The sequence below is a fragment of the Lissotriton vulgaris genome, chromosome 10, assembly GCF_964263255.1.
Source record: "Lissotriton vulgaris chromosome 10, aLisVul1.2, whole genome shotgun sequence".
Lineage (NCBI taxonomy): Eukaryota > Metazoa > Chordata > Amphibia > Caudata > Salamandridae > Lissotriton > Lissotriton vulgaris.
Window position 1 is genome coordinate 865,190,647 of NC_141698.1, and position 20,410 is coordinate 865,211,056.

Below are 20,410 nucleotides of genomic sequence, written 5' to 3' on the forward strand. Positions count from 1 at the left end.
AAAACAGCAAAATACGCGAGCAGACGGCAGAAACAGACAAGCACAAATTACGGTCAAAACAAGGAAAAACAGCAAAATACGCGAGCAGACGGCAGAAACAGACAAGCACAAATTACGGGCAAAACAAGGAAAAACAGCAAAATACGCGAGCAGACGGCAGAAACAGACAAGCACAAATTTAGGGCAAAACAAGGAAAAACAGCAAAATACGCGAGCAGACGGCAGAAACAGACAAGCACAAATTTAGGGCAAAACAACTGGGAAACCAGAGGGGAGCGACCACGGCGTCAGCGAGGCAGAAGGCAGGCAGAGGGGAACACACGCAGCAGCTGGTGGCCGTGCGGCGCGGGGGTGTCCCACAAGTGGGTCACATCACATTGTTGCACCGGCGCTATCTTCTCGCATTGCACCGGATCATCCCATCAAGGCGCCATCTTGTCACATCGCAACCGGTCCGCACCACAAGATCATTGCATCACCTCCTTTCCGGTAAGGAACAGACGCATTGCCGACTTTGCGCAAGCACTGTGTACCAGATGCATTGCCTCCCTTGAAGCAAGGAAACGATGCATCATTTTCCATGCAAACTCTCTGTTTATCTTGCGTGATGCATCCAAAGGAACTTTGTGAGAAACGTGTCGCATTTACCATCTAAAGTGAACTGAGTTATTTCTACCATCTTAAAATCATTTTCTTAATACAGTATTGTGGATTTTTGTCATTTGGATCTTGTGTTAAGTCTATATAAAGAATACTTATGTTTATAAAACTTGTGTTGTGTCCATCTGTAGTGTTTTCACTGTATTAATGTATGTGTTCACAAATGCTTTACTCACTGCCTCTGAGCTAAGCCTTGCTGATTGTGTCATGCCACCACAGGGTTGAGCATGGGTTATTTAGGAGTGTAGCCCCCTTACTCTGACTAGAAGCAAGGGGTTTATATTTGGACAAAGGTGCAAGCTATTGCCAACTAGAGACCCCATGTTCTAACACTGTTTCATTGCGATCCGATCACCATCAAAAGGCTGTCATAAACTGACTTTGGGGTGCCTCAGAAAGGGCCTCCATCCCTCGTGAGCCACTGCAAAGTGGCCCTGGGGGCCTTTGCAGTGCCCCCAAAACACGTCCATTCACCATGTGCTATGCACCATATGGATGTTCACAAAGTGCAATGTTTACATTGCATTATGTGCTGCAGCCCTTTTCCTCGGCTACAGCACAAGCGGCCATGTAAACATAGCAAAACCAAAGGGGATGATGGACGGAGTGTTGAACATTGCAAGCACTCACCCCCAGTCAACTGATCTGGGTGTAATCCATCATCACTCTTTAGCTCACTTTGCCACCCCAGTTCAGACATCGCCATTTGCAAATCAGTCTGACCCTGTGCCTCATGGAAACAGTCCAGCCCGAACTGCCAAGCCATGTCTTCCCTGGACCGGAAACAAGCATCCTGGGACTGGTTTCTGGCTAATCAGCCGTCATCAGCCAGGCTAGCTTGAACCCAGTGGCAAAGTGAGCAAGGTACCCACGTCTGGGCATACCCTGCCAACTTAAGGCAAACAAAGCAAAATCAAAGGGGATTATGGACGGTTGTACATTGCAAGTGCTCACCCACAGTCAACTGATCTGGGTTTAATCCATCATCATTCATTAGCACACTCCCCCACCCCAGTACAGACACAAACATAGTACTTTCTGAATGCCAGCAAGTCGGTCCCATTCAAATTCAGCTGTCTGACTGCCCACATCATAATCAGCTCCTATGTCTCATATTCCTAGGAAAACGGAAATAGGGTACATGTGTTTTAGGACCCCCTTTTTTCTTGTTCCCCTCTTGACATATGACAATGACACTTTTCAGGAAGGAGATGAGGTAGAAGAATATTTTTTTAGAAAGTTTTGGGAAGATTTGTCAAACAGTGCCAAAGTGATAAAGTAAAGAAATGCTTTTCCTATGGAAACCTGACTCTAACTATAACTTCCCTGTGGCCAACACATTCCAGTAAAAAAGTAAAGCAGCAAGAGAATGCTTGCATAGGAATACAAATCTATTCCAAAAACTCTTTTGCAAACGTTTTTTTTACCTTCAAATTGAATTTAGTTGTCACAAAGTAATCAGTCTACTTTTGAGTTACAATTGGAATCTGCCTTGTATAGAGTCAATATATCCTTAGCAACTAGCGATGTACCTATCCCATGTGTGTACACGGTCTGCACTTCTTATCTTGCAGTGGACACATTTCATTTTGCAGACATAATTAATCCATGTTAATGTAATAACTAGTTGCTCACAGTGAACATCTGTGCAGCTCCGCCAAGACAGACTTCATATTTCCAAACATCCCTGTAATGAACTGTTTCAAGATGTGACAATGTAATTAATGTTTGTGGTTGGAAGCGAGAACAGGTATTTGCATTAATCTTCCTTTCTGCTTGAAGCATAATGATGCTCTCAGTACACCATGGAATGACGGTCACCTCACACAAGATAGGATCTGGCAACAATAATTACTTTGTATATCTTTCAAGAGTTCGATGTACCAAAAAGTGAAAAGCATTCCCCAACCACACTTTAAACTTAAAACCAGAACAGTAACCTTGTGACAGCTAATATCTTCACTGCATGAAGTAACCACATATATTAACAGTTTGCTGGGTCTGGCCCTCTCTGCAAAGTCATCCCCTAACATGTAACCTTCACCCCTCCGAATTTGTTGGCCATAGTACTATGCACACTTTACCACTGCTAAGCAATGCTAAAGTGCTTGTGCTCGCTCCCTAAAACATGGTAATTCTGTTTTACATCTGATTGGCACATTTAATGTATTTATACATCCCAAGTACTGTAGTATACCATACACCCAGGGCTGGTAAACTACTAGTGGGCCTGAAGCACTTATTGTGACACCCATGTAAGTAGCCATAAAACATGTCCCAGGTATGCTATTGCAACCTGTATGCAGTTTGAAATGGCCTGTTTGACCAGCCAAGAGAACCAACTTCTCAAAACAAAATTCTGGAGGTTTAAAAGAAATTTACCCATACCTGAAGGGGTGGGGAGCTTCTTAAGACAAGGATAAAGGGATATGTCTTCTTTACAAAAACATACTACTAACACTAAGGTATCCCTCTGGAGCAGAGGCACCTACAAGATGAGGACAAGAAGTTATGTGCACACTTATGCACCACTTCTAAAGAAGTGGAAAAGTAAGAAAAATCCCTTTACTTTATATAACCCTCACCCACTCTGATAATGTCATGCTTCATCATCAAGTTCACCCTAACTCCTAAAGGTCTGGGTGAGCTCAACCATGTTCCAGAAAAATCTTATGAAGAATGTTGATAAGGGGGAGTAACTTTAGAGATAAACAATCCTCATCCTCTTCCAAGGTATTCATGTATTAGTGGTGTGAATAGGAAAGATTAAAAGTATATGTTAATTTCAGGGTTTTAGGATGAAATGGTCCTTTGACCCTAAATTTACCAATTACACCAAAATGTTTCAGCCCTACACTAATGGCCTGAGAGGTCCTGGGTGTCCACCAGGGTGGGTTCCTATGCTCAGTAATCCCCCAGTGACGTATTTCCATGACCGTGTGAGGAATGCAAATACACTCAAAGCATGCATAGGCAGTGTAATACTTGCCACTCTGGGTTATATTTGTAAATACAAATTAAGTGGCATGGGGGAAGAAATTTACATTTGCAGCATCAAATGCCAGAAATTAACTGAGGTTGATCCAGCATAAATTATATTTTACTCAGGCCTCTTCACCTGCTCCTTAATGTGCTTTGAACTAGTAATTAGTTTTATTTGCCAAGAGGTGCTGTTAGGAATGGGTGCAGACCTTTCACATGGGTTCTTTACTAGACCTGGGCTGGAGTGTTGCTGTCCTGTGTGCACATTTGGGGGTCCTTTATTGGTAGCCATGTGAGTACCCCACCTTGATCTGGGGGTAAAAAGCTAAATATGATATTACCCTTTTGCTTCCTGTTTGGCTAAGGCTTACAAGATGTATTTCATATCTCCCTGACAATGGCTGTGTGTATACCTGTCTCAGGTTGGATTTGTAGGGGGTGTGGGCTAAGGGTTTCAAGTTTAGGATGTACTTTTACCTTTCCTGGCAACCCACTGGACATAGGGCTGGGGTGTGCCTGCTCAGTGTAGAACACTTGAGCCTCCTTCAGGTGAGTGCCATTCTTTTTTGTTGTTCTGGTGTAGGCTGGGATTGAGCTTAGTCATATACTCATTGCCTGGCTTGGAGATTGTAAGATGTGTGCTCTGTACCCGTCTTGTGTGTATAATGTAGTGAGTGCCCATGTAACTCTCGAGAGTGTGGGAAATCATAGCAAAGAAAGCAGAACCTCTGCAAGGACAAATCCAACTGTGGTAGTTCATCAACAATAAAGCATTAATTTTTATTGGACTTCAAAATATTCTTATCTCTCGGTCAACAAGAGAATCACCTTCCGTCTCCTCACCCACGCACACAAAGCCCTACACAGCCAAGGCCCAGGATACCTCAACAGCCGCCTCAACTTCTACGCTCGCAAACGCCAGCTTCGTTCGACCAGCCACGCCCTCGCCGCCATCCCCCGCATCCGCAGAGCCACCACAGGGGGACGGTCCTTCTCCTACCTCGCCGCCAAGACATGAAACTCCCTCCCCACCCACCTCCGCCTGACCCAGGACCACCTCGCCTTCAGAAAGCAACTCAAGACCTGGTTGTTCGAGCAGTAGCGGATTCCCCCCTCCCAGCGCCTTGAGACCCTCTGGGTAAGTAGTGCGCTATATAAATACGATGATTGATTGATTGATTATTTAGTACATTATTCACAATGTTTCCACGTGGATACCGCTTTTCAAAACCCCATATTAGTTGGATATATTTATAAATGAGAACAGGACATTTCTATGCATACTATTGGAAAAACATTTATTAAGCATGAATGTGTATATCCAAAGCTGGAAAAAATCATCCTTAAGTAATCACTCTGTCCTTGTTTAAGAACATTCAGGACAATGATACAGAGAGTCTTGTGCATTCTGCATGATCCATCTGTAGATAGTCCACTATCTACTAGACCATGGAGTTGTGAGCAAGCAATTAATCCTCCTAGAGTTGAGGCGGCAGTCGTCTGGCCCTTTAAAGTGGACTTCTTCTGGTTTTTGAATGACACGTGTTAGCCTCACAATTTGTGGCCATTTCAAGACACACCAGGTGAGTACGTCACAGTACAAAACCAGAAAGAATCAATGTTAGGCATCCAACATGTGTCGCAGCTACTAAGTCCTAAAAGAATTGCCAAGTTAAGATGGGAAGCCTGAGAGCTAACTGTGACTAAAAGAACCATCACAGTTCGACCATCACAGAGGGATGCTCAAAACAGAATTTCTCCATGATGGGCAAACTGTGTCTGCATCTGTCTTGTGTCCGCTTCTGCTCCCTGCAGTTTGCCACATTTCTATGGGAATCCAGAATGCTAAGAGATTTTTTGGGATTCTTTTGAGATGATTTTTGACCTCCTCCCACTATACTTTAGCCCAAACCTGCTAAAGGTAACCAATCTAACGCATTGTCTTAATGGATCTGTATTGGCCTGGCCACTCCCTTAGTAACAAATGCAGATACTTGTACGGACACATATGATACTTTCCTACTAACATTGATGAAGATGTTTGAACCAACTGACGGGTGGGGATTTGTTATGAGGAAGCATTGTGTAACATTCAGTAAGGTAGACCTGATGTATTAACATATGTGACACATTGTCTTTTGTTGACAACTGCAATTGAGTGGGTTGAAAGAATGCAGATGACTCTTTTTTCAAAAGGGTTAGAACAATGAAATGAAACATAAGATGGTCAATTTACAATAGCTTACCTCAGTTTCTTTAGATATGTATTTACTGCTGTTAATTGAATATAGTTTACAAGAGAGACAAAAGGTAGAAAGTAATACGAGGAAACATATTCTAATTCTACCAGAGGTTTTCATCTGGCCAGTCAGGGGTTCAGTGGACCTATTAGCTCAAGAAGATCCTACTGCAGTAGGCATGGTTAAAGGGTAACATAAAAGGACTGCCAGGCTAGTGGATGGGCTGCAGCAATATTGCATTCATACTGGATATAAGAGCTATTGTTTAGTGTTATTGTCTCTTCCACCAATAATGAATGTTTTTCAATTCCCATGTGAAAGAGGTGTATTATGTGTGTGAATGGATTTACTCAAACAATTTTTCATCACAATTTTGTTTTAATCATTGTTATGCTTATAGAAGTGACTAAATGAACTTTCATTTGTGCCCCTACCGTACCATAATTACTTTCTACAGTTTTTGCTAAGCCTAAAGTGTTCCTTCCCCACCTAAGGAATAATATTTTGCTATGTCAATGGAATCTGGTACTGTTGTTCCCTCTGGACATAATCATTTCTTATCTAGGAAAGAGATTAAGATACAGAAGTCATATTTAAAGGATAATTTGCTAAACTGTTTAATAGTACCAATTCCATAATTATTCTTTCTGCCAAAGACAGATCAAGATCTTGGATGTTATAATAATTATAAAGGGTTAAATCAGCAAAGAAGGCACAAAAAGGATAACTGACATAAGGTGCTTGCTGAAGAATCCGTTGCCTGCTGCTGCATAGCAGCAAATAAGTAAATAAATCACTCAGTACAGTTATTTTGACAAATTGAATCCTTCTGTGTGTTAAAGGAAAATACAATCCGTGCGCCCCAAATCCCTCAACCTGCACGACATGATGAGGGAGGTTGAGGCATTCGGGGCACATGGGCCATATTTTCTGTTAACACACAGAAGGATTACATTTGTCAAAATAACTGCACTGAGTGAAATGATATCGAGGAAAATAGACCTTAGGGAAATAAATGATTCGTCCAAATAACTACATTGATTGAAAACATAATGAGGAGAATGCTTTGAGCACAAAATTTGAAGCCCTGAAGAAGTCAGTGAAAGGATGAAATGCGTTGGCTATGAAAGTATTTAATGATACAACAACAAAGAAACAACCAGCCGACACGTGTTACGTCACACGAGGGAAGTATCCTGTGACTCCTCAGGGCTGTGTGGAGGTGTGGATAGAACTTTGCAAAAAACACAGTTGATGGACAGAATGCAGAACAATGTCTTACATTCACCCCAGTACAAAGATCCAGGCCTAAATCCATTGTTTTTTTGCACTCCACATCACCCTAGGTCAGACAATGGCTATATGCAAATCAGCCTTGACCCTGTGCCTCATGGGAACAGTCCAGCCCGAACTACCAAGCCATGTCTTTCCTAGATCGGAATCAAGCATCCAAGGACCGGTTTTTGGCTATCAGCCTTCTTCAGCCTGGATAGCTTGACTCCAGTGATGTGGAGAGCCTGGGACTCACGTCTGAGCATACCCAGCCCACTCGGGGTGAAAATTGCAAAAAACACAGTTGATGGACAGAATGCAGAACAATGTCTTACATTCACCCCAGTACAAAGATCTGGGCCTAAATCCATCGTTTTTTTGCACTCCACACCGCCCTAGGTCAGACAATAGCTATACGCAAATCAGCCTTGACCCTATGTCTCATGGGAACAGTCCATCCCAAACTACCAAGCCATGTCTTTCCTAGACCGGAATCAAGCATCCAAGGACCGGTTTCTGGCTATCAGCCTTCTTCAGCCTAGATAGCTTGACTCCGGTGATGTGGAGAGCCTGGGACTCACGTCTGAGCATACCCAGCCCACTCGGGGTGAAAATTGCAAAAAACACAGTTGATGGACAGAATGCAGAACAATGTCTTACATTCACCCCAGTACAAAGATCTGGGCCTAAATCCATCGTTTTTTTGCACTCCACACCACCCTAGGTCAGACAATGGCTATATGCAAATAAGCCTTGACCCTGTGCCTCATGGGAACAGTCCAGCCTGAACTACCAAGCCATGTCTTCCCTAGACCGGAATCAAGCATCCAAGGACCGGTTTCTGGCTATCAGCCTTCTTCAGCCTGGATAGCTTGACTCCAGTGATGTGGAGAGGCTGGGACTCACGTCTGAGCATACCCAGCCCACTCGGGGTGAAAATTGCAAAAAACACAGTTGATGGACAGAATGCAGAACAATGTCTTACATTCACCCCAGTACAAAGATCTGGGCCTAAATCGATCGTTTTTTTGCACTCCACACCACCCTAGGTCAGACAATGGCTATATGCAATTCAGCCTTGACCCTGTGCCTCATGGGAACAGTCCAGCCCGAACTACCAAGCCATGTCTTTCCTAGACCAGAATCAAGCATCCAAGGACCGGTTTCTGGCTATCAGCCTTCTTCAGCCTGGATAGCTTGACTCCAGTGATGTGGAGAGCCTGGGACTCACATCTGAGCATGCCCAGCCCACTCGGGGTGAAAATTGCAAAAAACACAGTTGATGGGCAGAATGCAGAACAATGTCTTACATTCACCCCAGTACAAAGATCTGGGTCTAAATCCATCGTTTTTTTGCACTCCACACCACCCTAGGTCAGACAATGGCTATATGCAAATCAGCCTTGACCCTGTGCCTCATGGGAACAGTCCAGCCCGAACTACCAAGCCATGTCTTTCCTAGACCGGAATCAAGCATCCAAGGACCGGTTTCTGGCTATCAGCCTTCTTCAGCCTGGATAGCTTGACACCAGTGATGTGGAGAGCCTGGGACTCATGTCTGAGCATACCCAGCCCACTCGGGGTGAAAATTGCAAAAAAAAAAGTTGATGGACAGAATGCAGAACAATGTCTTACATTCACCCCAGTACAAAGATCTGGGCCTAAATCCATTGTTTTGTTGCACTCCACACCACCCTAGGTCAGACAATGGCTATATGCAAAGCAGCCTTGATCCTGTGTGGATAGAACAGCAGGATCACAGAGCTGGTGGAGGATCTAGACGAGCCAGGTTGTCCACGCAGGATTTTACTATGGGGTATGAGTATCTTCTATGGGTTTGAAACACGTCTCAGTGTGACGTGGAGGGAAGGAGGTGAAAGTCAAACACTAGGTCCGCATCAGGTTTTCGTCATGGACCCAGTGTTTGACTTTCTTTGCCAACTGACCCAAGTTGGCTGGCATACCCACCCTCCGCCCACTCCAGACACTGGACTCTCTGAATATTGTCCTTTCTGGCGTCTTGCTCTCTTGTGCATTCCGGCACTCCCGGCCGATTGCCGTGGCTTCCACTTGATTTTCAGAAGCACATACTTCTCCCAAGGCATCTCAACCCCCTCCGGGAAGTCACCTCCTTCTCTCCACATCACACTGAGACATGTTTCGAACCCATAAAAGGTACTCCTGGTTTGCTTTTGCATCACACTTTTCAAAGCCGCCCACACAGTAAAATCCTGACGTGGACCGTGTGGTTCATCGGACCCCCTGGCCGGTCTAGATCCTCCACCGGCCCTGTGATTCTGCCGTTCTATCCACACCACCACACAGCCCTGAGGAGTCACAGTATACTACCCTCATGTAATGAAACATGTGTTGGCTGGTTGTTTCTTTGTTGTTGCATCATTAAATACCTTCAAACAAATACACTGGTGTCGACCACTAAAGTATAATACAAGACATTTCTACCAGTGTTATGTCCTCATAACGTGTGCCCAGGACTTTGTTTTCACACACCAACACATGTTTTTTGGGTGTCACCTATTTTACTTATTCTGGTCATCAATACAGAAACATTTGTCAGTAATCTTTAACATACCCATATCCTTGTCCTTCTCTATAGTAATGTTGGGCCCCTGGGCATCCCTATCTCTGCTGCCCTTGGATACTATTGATATGGCTCTGCTTGACTTAGTCTTAACCATTGCAAGTAAAGTAATACTTACAGAGTGAACATCTTTCCAACACTTGTCATATCACACTTGGTAGGCTTGGGTGTCATATCTCTGTGGGGCTCACACGATATTCTCAGAAAGACAATCCATCCCACGAATCTCTATCATGGTTTGCCGATCCCTGGACAGATACACACAACTAAGCTCTCGGGGTTCTATGGCTTATCCCTCCATTCTGCTTGACCCTTAAAGGTTAATACTCAGGTCATGAAGCAGACATTGCAACATACCACCTTCCCCCCCCTCCTTCTATACTTTCCTTTTCCTCCCTTCGCGTCATTTGGTTGGCGACTTTTGATATACAGGTGATATAAATAATGCCCTACTGTTTGGTATTGAACCCACCCCTCTAATTAAACTCATGTAAGTTACAGTCTTTTTTGTGCTTTGGAACACATGTGCCCTGCTAGTTACACTGCGGACACATCCCATAGCTGTGTCCTTTCTCATTTGGACTGCTTTTAGAATCTCAGATGTAACAACAACTACTTGTAAACCATTGTTCTCTCATGAGCATTCAGTACCACATACATTTAGTTTCTATCGCATGAATGTCTGATTGTATGCCATTTTTCTTTTTCAAAAAGCTAATAAAATTATCTAAACAAAAATAAAATAGAATATATTTAACTTTGTTAGCAAAATATCATAGATATTTTTATAGCAAAGTTCTCATGCCACTCACATCTAATTCACAGGGGCGTAAACATTTCTGCCATTCTGTACATCAGGTTCATGCAATCATCTAGGACTATTATATTTTCCACTAAACAACTAGATGACTATCCATTATTGTCAAAGTTCCACTGAGATCTCTGAGGCTAATTAGTCTAGCAATAAAGTATATTGTGCCCAGATATCACATGATCTGAACTCTCCATTTGCAGGTCACTGAAAGCCACCACATTTACATTGCACGTAGCAGCACTTCTCATGCACGTTCTTGGTGTCAGAGCGCCCCACTAACCAGTGCAATACAATTTCCCTTTTCAATAATAACAGCACAGTGATGATGTCAGTTTGCATATCACCCAAGAAATATTTTCTACATACCCCGAAAGGGGCACATCTGGAGGTTGCGGGACGTGCATACCCACTATTTGTGAAATAATATCTAATGCCTCAGACAAAAATTCATTTATCAGTTGACAGACTTAGCCCAGGTGCATCAAATCTACTTGGATGACATGGCATCTAATGCAAATGTGGCGCCTAGAGAAATAAAATTAATAGAGAAATGCTGACATGTAATACAGCCTATGTAGAAAATTTTAAATCTACTTGCTTCTGTCTATAGTTCCTACATATTAATTTTGATTTGACACAATAGTAGGGCCAGTTTCACACATCCTAAATCTATCCCTATTCTTCCTCCAATAGCCCCATGGCTGGATCATTTACAGATACTATTGCATCATTTGACAGGTTATATAGGTGAGAAACCCACCTGCTGCCATATTAGAATACACTTACCTTAGATTGTAACACATATTCCTGTGGTTCTTGTGAAAATGTCTGTTATTTTTGCTTTTGCAGCCAGCCATAATTTATAGATGGTAAAACACCCATTGTGCTCATGGGCCCCTCAAAAGTTTAAAAGGGTGAATGTGATAAAATGTCCCCTTTTAAATCGGTGCCCCAGCTTGGACATCCAGGGTCTCTTCAGTGTATCTTCTATTTCCATTTCTGGTGTTAGTGTTAATGCTGGATTGTCAGTCAAGGGTGCATGTGTTGAATGTAGTATTGTTATGCAGGAGATTTCACTATGCATTATTTTTCATAAATACAGTTTTCATTTCTTTTCTGAGGTACTGAAAAAGTAATGTACCAAACATATCTTCAAGGTTCCTGTGTCTATTTTCTCTCATTCCTCCACAGTATGAGGCGGGTGGCTGCGGTAGATGCCAATAGATGGCAAAGAAGGCTCGGGCAACCAAATAAAATCTATCCGGTATCAACAGACCAGCTTTTCTGAGCTACTGTGTTATAGTATCCTTTTGCAGGTTGATATGTCTACCAGCTCATATGTATCTAATGAACTCTGCTTTGAATATTCAGAACAATTGTTGTGTCAGCAGAATTGGGATATAAAAACGCAGATGTAAAGGCTTGGTCATGGACATCATTTTCAGCAGAGTGATTCTGCCAGCCATAAATAATCCATATTGTAATTTGTGTCTGTAGCCATTACATCACAGTTGTCTCATTACAAATTATTTGTATCTGTGGCTCTTGATACACAGGTATATGACTGATTCTTTCCTTCAGAGCAGGGGATCATCTAATGTTGTGATGTAGGTTGAAGCTGACAGGGGATATACTTAGGATCTATTCCAGTTCCCTTCTATTCCAGAAATTGTTCCAAACCTGAGGATAAGGGGCACATTTTACAACCAGCATAATGTGATTTGCATATATAGAAATTACCAGTTCTCAATTAGAAAGGATAATCACAAGTCCACATGGTGCTGCCTGATTGTTAAAAAGTGTATACTTTTATCTTTATTGTATAAAAATATAAAAATATCCATTAAAAAAACTAACGTGGAATACATGAATGTACAATCAGTCTCTCTGTTAAAAGAAATTCATGATAGTTATCAAATAAATCACATTTCCTTGAGGCGGCAATATTAATGATCTAAAAATTGTGTCAATTTCCCAATTAATTGAAAGTCATTATCAGATAGACATTCACCATCTGTGCCTATACCCACAGAGATCAGACAAGTGACCCTTGTAGTCTATTGCTATTTCTTGGGTACAAGTAGGAGCAGGACTACCCCTTCGGGTGTCCTCACGGTACACAGACAAAATATCGAGTTTTAAATATCGATATACAATAATATCGAAGTTTAAATATCGATGGGACAAAATATCGAAGGTAAGTAATATCGACAGTCTTAATATCGATATTAGTATGATATCAGTAATATCGAAGTTTTAAATATCGATGTCAATAATATCGAAATAAATAACTTCGATGTTACTAATATCAATTTTTAAATACATTTAGTGTATATTATATTGTATTTATTATGTTTTATTATTTATTTTTAATCTAATTTAATAATTATTGTCTTTTACTACTGTAGCGGGTTGTGGGTTTATAGGGGAATAGGGTGGGAAGTAATTTAATTATGTTAAATTAATTATTAATTAGTAGGAATTATTAATTAATTAATTGAGAAATAATTTTTAATTAATTTTAATTAATTGATTAATTGATAAATATGTTCTGTAGCGGGTTATGGGTTTATAGGGGAATAGGGTGGGAAGTAATTTAATAATAATTAATTAATTAATATATGTTTGTACATATTTTAATTAATAATTAATTGGTAATTAATTTATATTAATTAGTTAATTAATTAATATAATTTTGTACATATTTTTAATTATTAATTAGTTGGTAATTAAGTAATATTAATTAGTTAATTACATTAATTATAGTAATTTTTTTATATATAATTTTTTGTTATTGTTAATTAATTAATTGGGAAAAATAATATTAATTATTAAATTAAATTAATTACAGCTAATGTGCTAATATATTTACTTTATTGTTATTGTTAATTAATAATTAATTGGTAATTAAATAATATTAATTAATTTTGGGTAAAGGAGTATTTTTAGGGTTCAGGGTCAGTTTTCAGTTTTTGGGTAAAGGGGTATTTTTAGGGTTCAGGGTCAGTTTCCCTTTTTTGGGTAAAGGGGTATTTTTAGGGTTCAGGGTCAGTTTTCAGTTCTTGGGTAAAGGGGTATTTTTAGGGTTCAGGGTCAGTTTTCAGTTCTTGGGTAAAGGGGTATTTTTAGGGTTCTGGGTCAGTTTTCAGTTTTTGGGTTAAGGGGTATTTTTAGGGTTCAGGGTCAGTTTTCAGTTTTTGGGTAAAGGGGTATTTTTAGGGTTCAGGGTCAGTTTTCAGTTCATGGGTAAAGGGCTATTTTTAGGGTTCAGGGTCAGTTTTCAGTTTTTGGGTAAAGGGGTATTTTTAGGGTTCAGGGTCAGTTTTCAGTTTTTGGGTAAAGGGGTATTTTTAGGGTTCAGGGTCAGTTTTGGGTTTTTGGGGTACAGGGATATTTTTAGGGTTCAGGGTCAGTTTTGGGTTTTTGGGGTACAGGCGTACAGGGTAAAAACAAAAAAATATTACATTAAATCCATTAAATAACATTAAAAGAAATAAAATTACATTAAATTATTAAGTGTTTTATTTATTTTAAATGTATATGTATTATTTTTAATTTTGTTTTAATATTTTTATTTATTATTTGTAAAATTATATGTATTTTAAAATTATTTTTACATTATTATTAATACATTTAAAAAACGATATTTTTAATTCCGATATTTTTGTACTACGATATTATTTTTTCGATATTTTTGTACTTACCTTTATGAAGATAGGATTCCGATATTTTTGATGTCGATATTTTTGTTCCGATATTTTTGTATTTCGATATTCTGTCTGTCGATATTATGTCAGACATTCGTCCTCACAGATCTCAAACATCAGGTTTGGTCCTGTCTTGAGGCACTACCTTTGTGCCTACTACGAGTTTGTGGGTGGAGGTGAGTCCTGGCCTCTCCCTAACCAATAGGCTAAAACCCACTTTTATAACACTTTCTATATGCCCAACTGCAAATAAATACACAGTGCCCAACACAATGTAGAATCCCTTCTTCCCTTGTGTGGAGCCTGTCTACCTACCCAGAAGTATTCCCACTGTAAAGAGCAGTTCCTCTGCTGTGGTCAATGCAAACCAGCTTTCCCCTAAGTGGGGTTGGTCCATGTCTCAGTGGTAGGACAAAGGAAGGAGTCTGTTCAGGTGTCATCTGATATTTGCTTTTGACAGGTGAGTCCCCTTTGAATTAAATTAAGTTCACAGGCACATCCCAGAAGGGCTTAATTCCAGTGGAACAAAAACAGTTTCCCACACAAAGACCAATGTCTCTTCCTTGGAAGTGTTTTTCACACTTCATCAGACTGGGTGACAGTTGGAGGCTAATGTAAATTAGCTTCTAGGAGCTTTAGTCAAGGAAAATGCAATTTAATTTTCTAAAAGTCCTATTTCCTTAATATTGATCAGGAATCTAACTTCACCATTTAGGGGACAATTACGATCTCATCAGGAGAGACTCCAAACGGCATTCGATTCATTCGAATCCTATTCGAAAGCCTTGCTTCTGTCCAAATCGTGAATGGTTCAGTGTATAAGTGACTGAATGGATGATTGAGTGGGTATGTTAGCAGTTGTACGGGTGAGTGAATAGCTATGTTAAGAAGCTGGATGATTGAGTATCTTACTGTGTGGTTGAATACATAGGTATGTGAGTAGCATTAAGGGTGAGTATGCAATATGTGGTGTTCAGAAAAAATATGGGAAAAAATTTCATGATTAAGCAATATTAAGTTGAAAATATTGTGATACATAAATATCATGTGCAAACATATTGTTGCCAAGAATTTCAAATTTTAAGGTATGTAATTTCGAAGTTAAAAAAATCTATGGGCCTGATTATGAGTCTGGCAGTCTTGCAACTGCCAGACTTGCGCAGGCGGTCTACCATCTGCCGGATTAAGACTGGTAAAGTTGTAGGGACAGTGGACCGCTGACTGACAGTGAAGACTATTCCTTGGCAGTGCCATAGGAGCACCCCAATGCGATATAGTGAGCAGGGACTAGTGCAGTCCCACTCAGCATATTTTGAGTTCCTGCTCCACCAGAAATGTCATGGTGGAGCCCTGCCATGAAAAGGCTGGCGGAGCAGGAACAAAGGTGGCCCCGATGTGGACCCTGCCATGGGGAAACATTCAGGGAAGCACAACATGTGTCCCCCTGTCTGTAACCCCACAAAATTCCAGCATTGCATGGACTGCCACTTCCTTGCCATGCTGGAACTTTTTGGTGGTTCCCATTGTGGTGCCTGTTTTCCAGGCACCACCATGTAAAAGGCAAAGTGCCACCGACCGTATCACGAGTTGAACTTGTGTGACACAAGTTCTACCTGTGATACTGTCGGCAGTCCTTGTGCAGGTTTGGCAAAGCGCGGCTGGCTTTGAGCCGGAGCACTTGAGCCCAACTCGTAATCAGGTCGTATCTTGTTAAACTTAACCCCTTCAGTGCTCATGACAAGGTCAACTCGTCATGGGTTTTACCTGCCCTTCGTTTATGACGAGTTGACCTTGTCACAAACAATGGGAAATCTGGAGTAACAGCACCCAGCGGGAATTACCTGTAGCACCCAAGGGGTTAAACTATCTTGTTAATATTATTTACAAGAAATATTAGTGTTAATCATTCTGTTTTTTCATAATGTTTATGTATTTTGGTATATATTTGAATTGGATATGTTATGAACTGCTTGTATAATTATTGTTAATGTTTTGTAATATAATTTGTACATTTTTTGTTGTTTTAAAATGTAATGTATTAGTTTATTGTAATCTTTTGAACCTTAGCAGGTTGTGGGGTTTTATAGGTGCACAGGGTGGGAAGTAAGTCAATCATAATTAATTGATAAACAATTTGTTATTAATAGTAATTATATAATTGATAACTAATAATGTAAAGTGTGTTATACTTATAAGTTTTAATTGTGAGTTGTTGGGTCAAAAGCAATTTAAGTATAATTATTTAATAATTAATGTTTCATTATTATTTAATTATGTACATTATGTAATTTAGATATTTTGTAAGTTATATAATAGGCGTGGGTTGTTGGGTTTGTAGGGATAAAGGGTGAAAAGTGAATTAAATATATTGAATTTAGTAATCATTCATTATTATTAATTGTTTAATTAGCAACTAAATAAGTAAAATGTTTGATTATTTTGACTATTTTTTGTGTTACACAAAAAAGTTGCACAGTATATTTAAAGTCTGATTTTACATTATAATCATTTTGCTACTAGTTTACAAAATACATATAAAAATGAATAATGTCTCAAACAATTTTTGAATTATTAAATAAAAATTTATTTTTCTGATTCGTTTTCAAAATTATAAAGAACTTCTAATAATTCATTGTCAGAATGTTTTTCATTTTCAATTAGGAAATCTACTGATTCCACATATTGCAGAAGTTCAAAGTCCCGTGATTCATCATAGAATTCAGAGTCAATTTCTGTATCTGTGTTGCTTCCTGCAACAATTTCCAAGTTAGTTTTGTTCTCTCCTTCCATTTTTGTGCTGTAAAATGAATTTAAAAAAAATATATCAGTACAGATAGGGCACTGTTGGGTTTAAGTACAGACAGCTAGTTTGTTTTTTTAAACAGTGATTTATTCTTTGGGCAGTGTATGGTATCAGACTGGAAGTAGAAATATAAAAAAATGTATGTGATAAAGCCTAAGTTAATTCTTAATTATACAAGACAAGCCTAACTCCATCCATAACTAAAACAGAGAAGTCTATCTTATTCTATAACTATTACAGAGGGATAGTATATAACTATCAGAAAATGTTTTCCTAATTAACTTAAAGTGCAGAACATACTTCAGTTTTTAAAATAACATCTTACCTTTCAAAAAAAAGTTTAAGTTCTCAGTTGAAATGCACTTGATATGTACTTCAGGAAGTAGTAGTCAAAATGGCTGTGTTTCTCTCTCTTTCTTTATATATATTCAGGTACATAACCAATCAAATGTCATGAAATAATAGAAGATATTGAAAGTAGCATTTTGATTGGTTGTCAATTCTAACACTTCATAAGTGTTTTTGTTAGGTAATTTACCTCAGGATATTTAGTCAGGCTTACAGCATATTTTTTTCAATGGAATTCCATCAAATTTGGGTAAATGGTAGGGACTGCTATGTAGTAGGCCCTATTCTATTTTTGATGAAAGTGTCTGTAGTGGTTTTTCTGTAAATTATTTTCCCACCTTTTTTTATCGGGCGCTTACTGGTGCGCTCCCCGGTACGCGAACCGGCAGCGTTACGGGAGTCCTCCATTTTGTGTATCGGTAGAATTGAGACATAAGATGGAGGACAAACAATGTTCGGAATGGGTAGAAGGGGCACGGTAGACACTTTGTGACCCTCTAGGATTTCTGAGGGGGGATTAGGACGCTGATATATGCAAAAATAAAATTTCGCAGGGGGAGCGCCCGGTACGCGCACCGGTAAGGGAACCGGGGAGCGTACTTTGGTGAAGAAAAAAAAATTAGAAAAAGATAAACGTTTTGAATGATCAGAGGTAGGGTAGCTCTGAAAAGAGCAATTGGGTTCTGTGGCTAATTTAGGTACCTACAAGTAGGTTCCAATGCACACTTTTAAATAAAGGAAAAATATTCTATTCCCTTCATCGGAGAAGTCTTCTGTAGATGTGTTGAATGTTGGAACGCAAGTTATTGTTGTATATTAAACTCATTCCATAGTCTCTCATGTAAGCAGAAACAGATTTATTCACATGTTTCCGTGCTTTCTCAAATTGTGGAAAAAATTGATTGGACCACTTACATTTTTGTCTTTGACATATATTGGAAGATACCAAGGCAGTTTGGGGAAAAATTGTCATCAAATGAAGAAAGGTGTTCTTTAAAAGCATTTCAAGATCATCCCCAGTCATAGTGCCCAAATTATTTCCACCACAGTGCACTATTAAGAGGTCAGGGTTTGGCAGATGCATACATTTATTTTTAATTAATACATATAAAATATATTTTTTGTTTAAAAGAAGAATACATTTTACAGCTTTTGATATTTGCTATTAAAAAAACCATTGAAATTCACTGAAAAAAACATAGGTTATAGACCATATATAGTTAGGAATTAGCATTTACAAAACCTTAAAAATTCACTGAAAAAACCATAGGTTATAGACCATATATACTTAGGAATTAACATTTACAAAACCTTAAAAATTCACTGAAAAAACCATAGGTTATAGACCATATATAGTTAGGGATTAGCATTTACAAAACCTTATTTTACTCGCACAAAACCATTGAAATTCGCATATATAGTTAGTTCCACTAACTATATATCGCGCACCCGCAATCCACTGCTAAAGATGTCACATATTACATCATTCATGACATGGTCAGTGACATCACTGATGACATCACTGATGACATCTCAAATGACATCACTGATGACATCACTGATGACATCTCATTTGACATTACTGATTACATCACTGATGATATCATTCATGTGATAATACGTTGAACCTCTTCAGACTGTAATCTAACCTTACATACACTCAGTGTAAACAGACACTCACAGACTGTCACTCATCCATGGAGTTACTCACACACCTAGTCAGTCATGCAAAGAATCAATCACACCTCCATTTCCTCAACTATACAGTTATACACACCTTACTTATTCCAACATATACTAACACATATTTACTCTTTTATAAAATCTTTGATTGAATTCACAATGATCTATACATCCACTCACACATTCACTGGCTTTTATGCACAGTTATTTATATATGTCAACTCTCACATGTACTGTGTTTTACATATGTACTTACTTTGACATGTAGCACTGAGATATCCATTCACTCAGCAATACACTCATGCACACAGTCAACCGCCCATACAGCTGTTTCCACATGCACTTTTGAAGTCATACATCTAGTGAATCAACTGTTCACACATCTATGCACAGAGTCATACCCCTCCCAGCCACCCACACACATACTCAGTCTCCCATACAAATACTTGGACAACCAATCAATAACCCATATACTTACTCATAAAGCTATTGATCAACACATGCAGCAGTTTACAGAACAACAGACATAATGATGCACAAATTAAGACAGTTTAGTCACTAACCCATGCACTCAGTGAGACACATTTAATCACTCACTCATACAGTCAGTCATGCACCTACTAAATCCTTCATCCAGACACTTATACATCCACTCATTCTTCAATATGTAAGACATATTTTAACTTTACAGAAACATACAGTCACTGGATGTTGTCATCAGTGATGTCATCAGTGATGTCATTTGAGAGGTCATCAGTGATGTCATCAGTGATGTCACTGACCATGTCATGAATGATGTAATATGTGACATCATTAGCAGTGGATTGCGGGTGCGCGATATATAGTTAGTGGAACTAACTATATATGCGAATTTCAATGGTTTTGTGCGAGTAAAATAAGGTTTTGTAAATGCTAATCCCTAACTATATATGGTCTATAACCTTTAGTTTTTTCAGTGAATTTTTAAGGTTTTGTAAATGCTAATTCCTAACTATATATGGTCTATAACCTATGGTTTTTTCAATTAATATATATATATATATTACCTACTGGCGGTCGCTAGTAGGTAGTTATAGTTAGGATTGTTTTCCATAGGACATCCGCAGCATTCTATTGGGAATAACTTTGGCGCCGATTTAGGGATCTGCCTGTAATTTTCCTTAAATTTGCCTCGCTGCGCTCCTCTCTTTCCCTGAAAAATTGGGGGGGGGGGAATCATCAAGCGGGGCCGAGATAAAAGGGGGGTCTCAAAACGTGGTTATGATCTCTTTGTAAAACCTACTGCCCGAAATACACTCC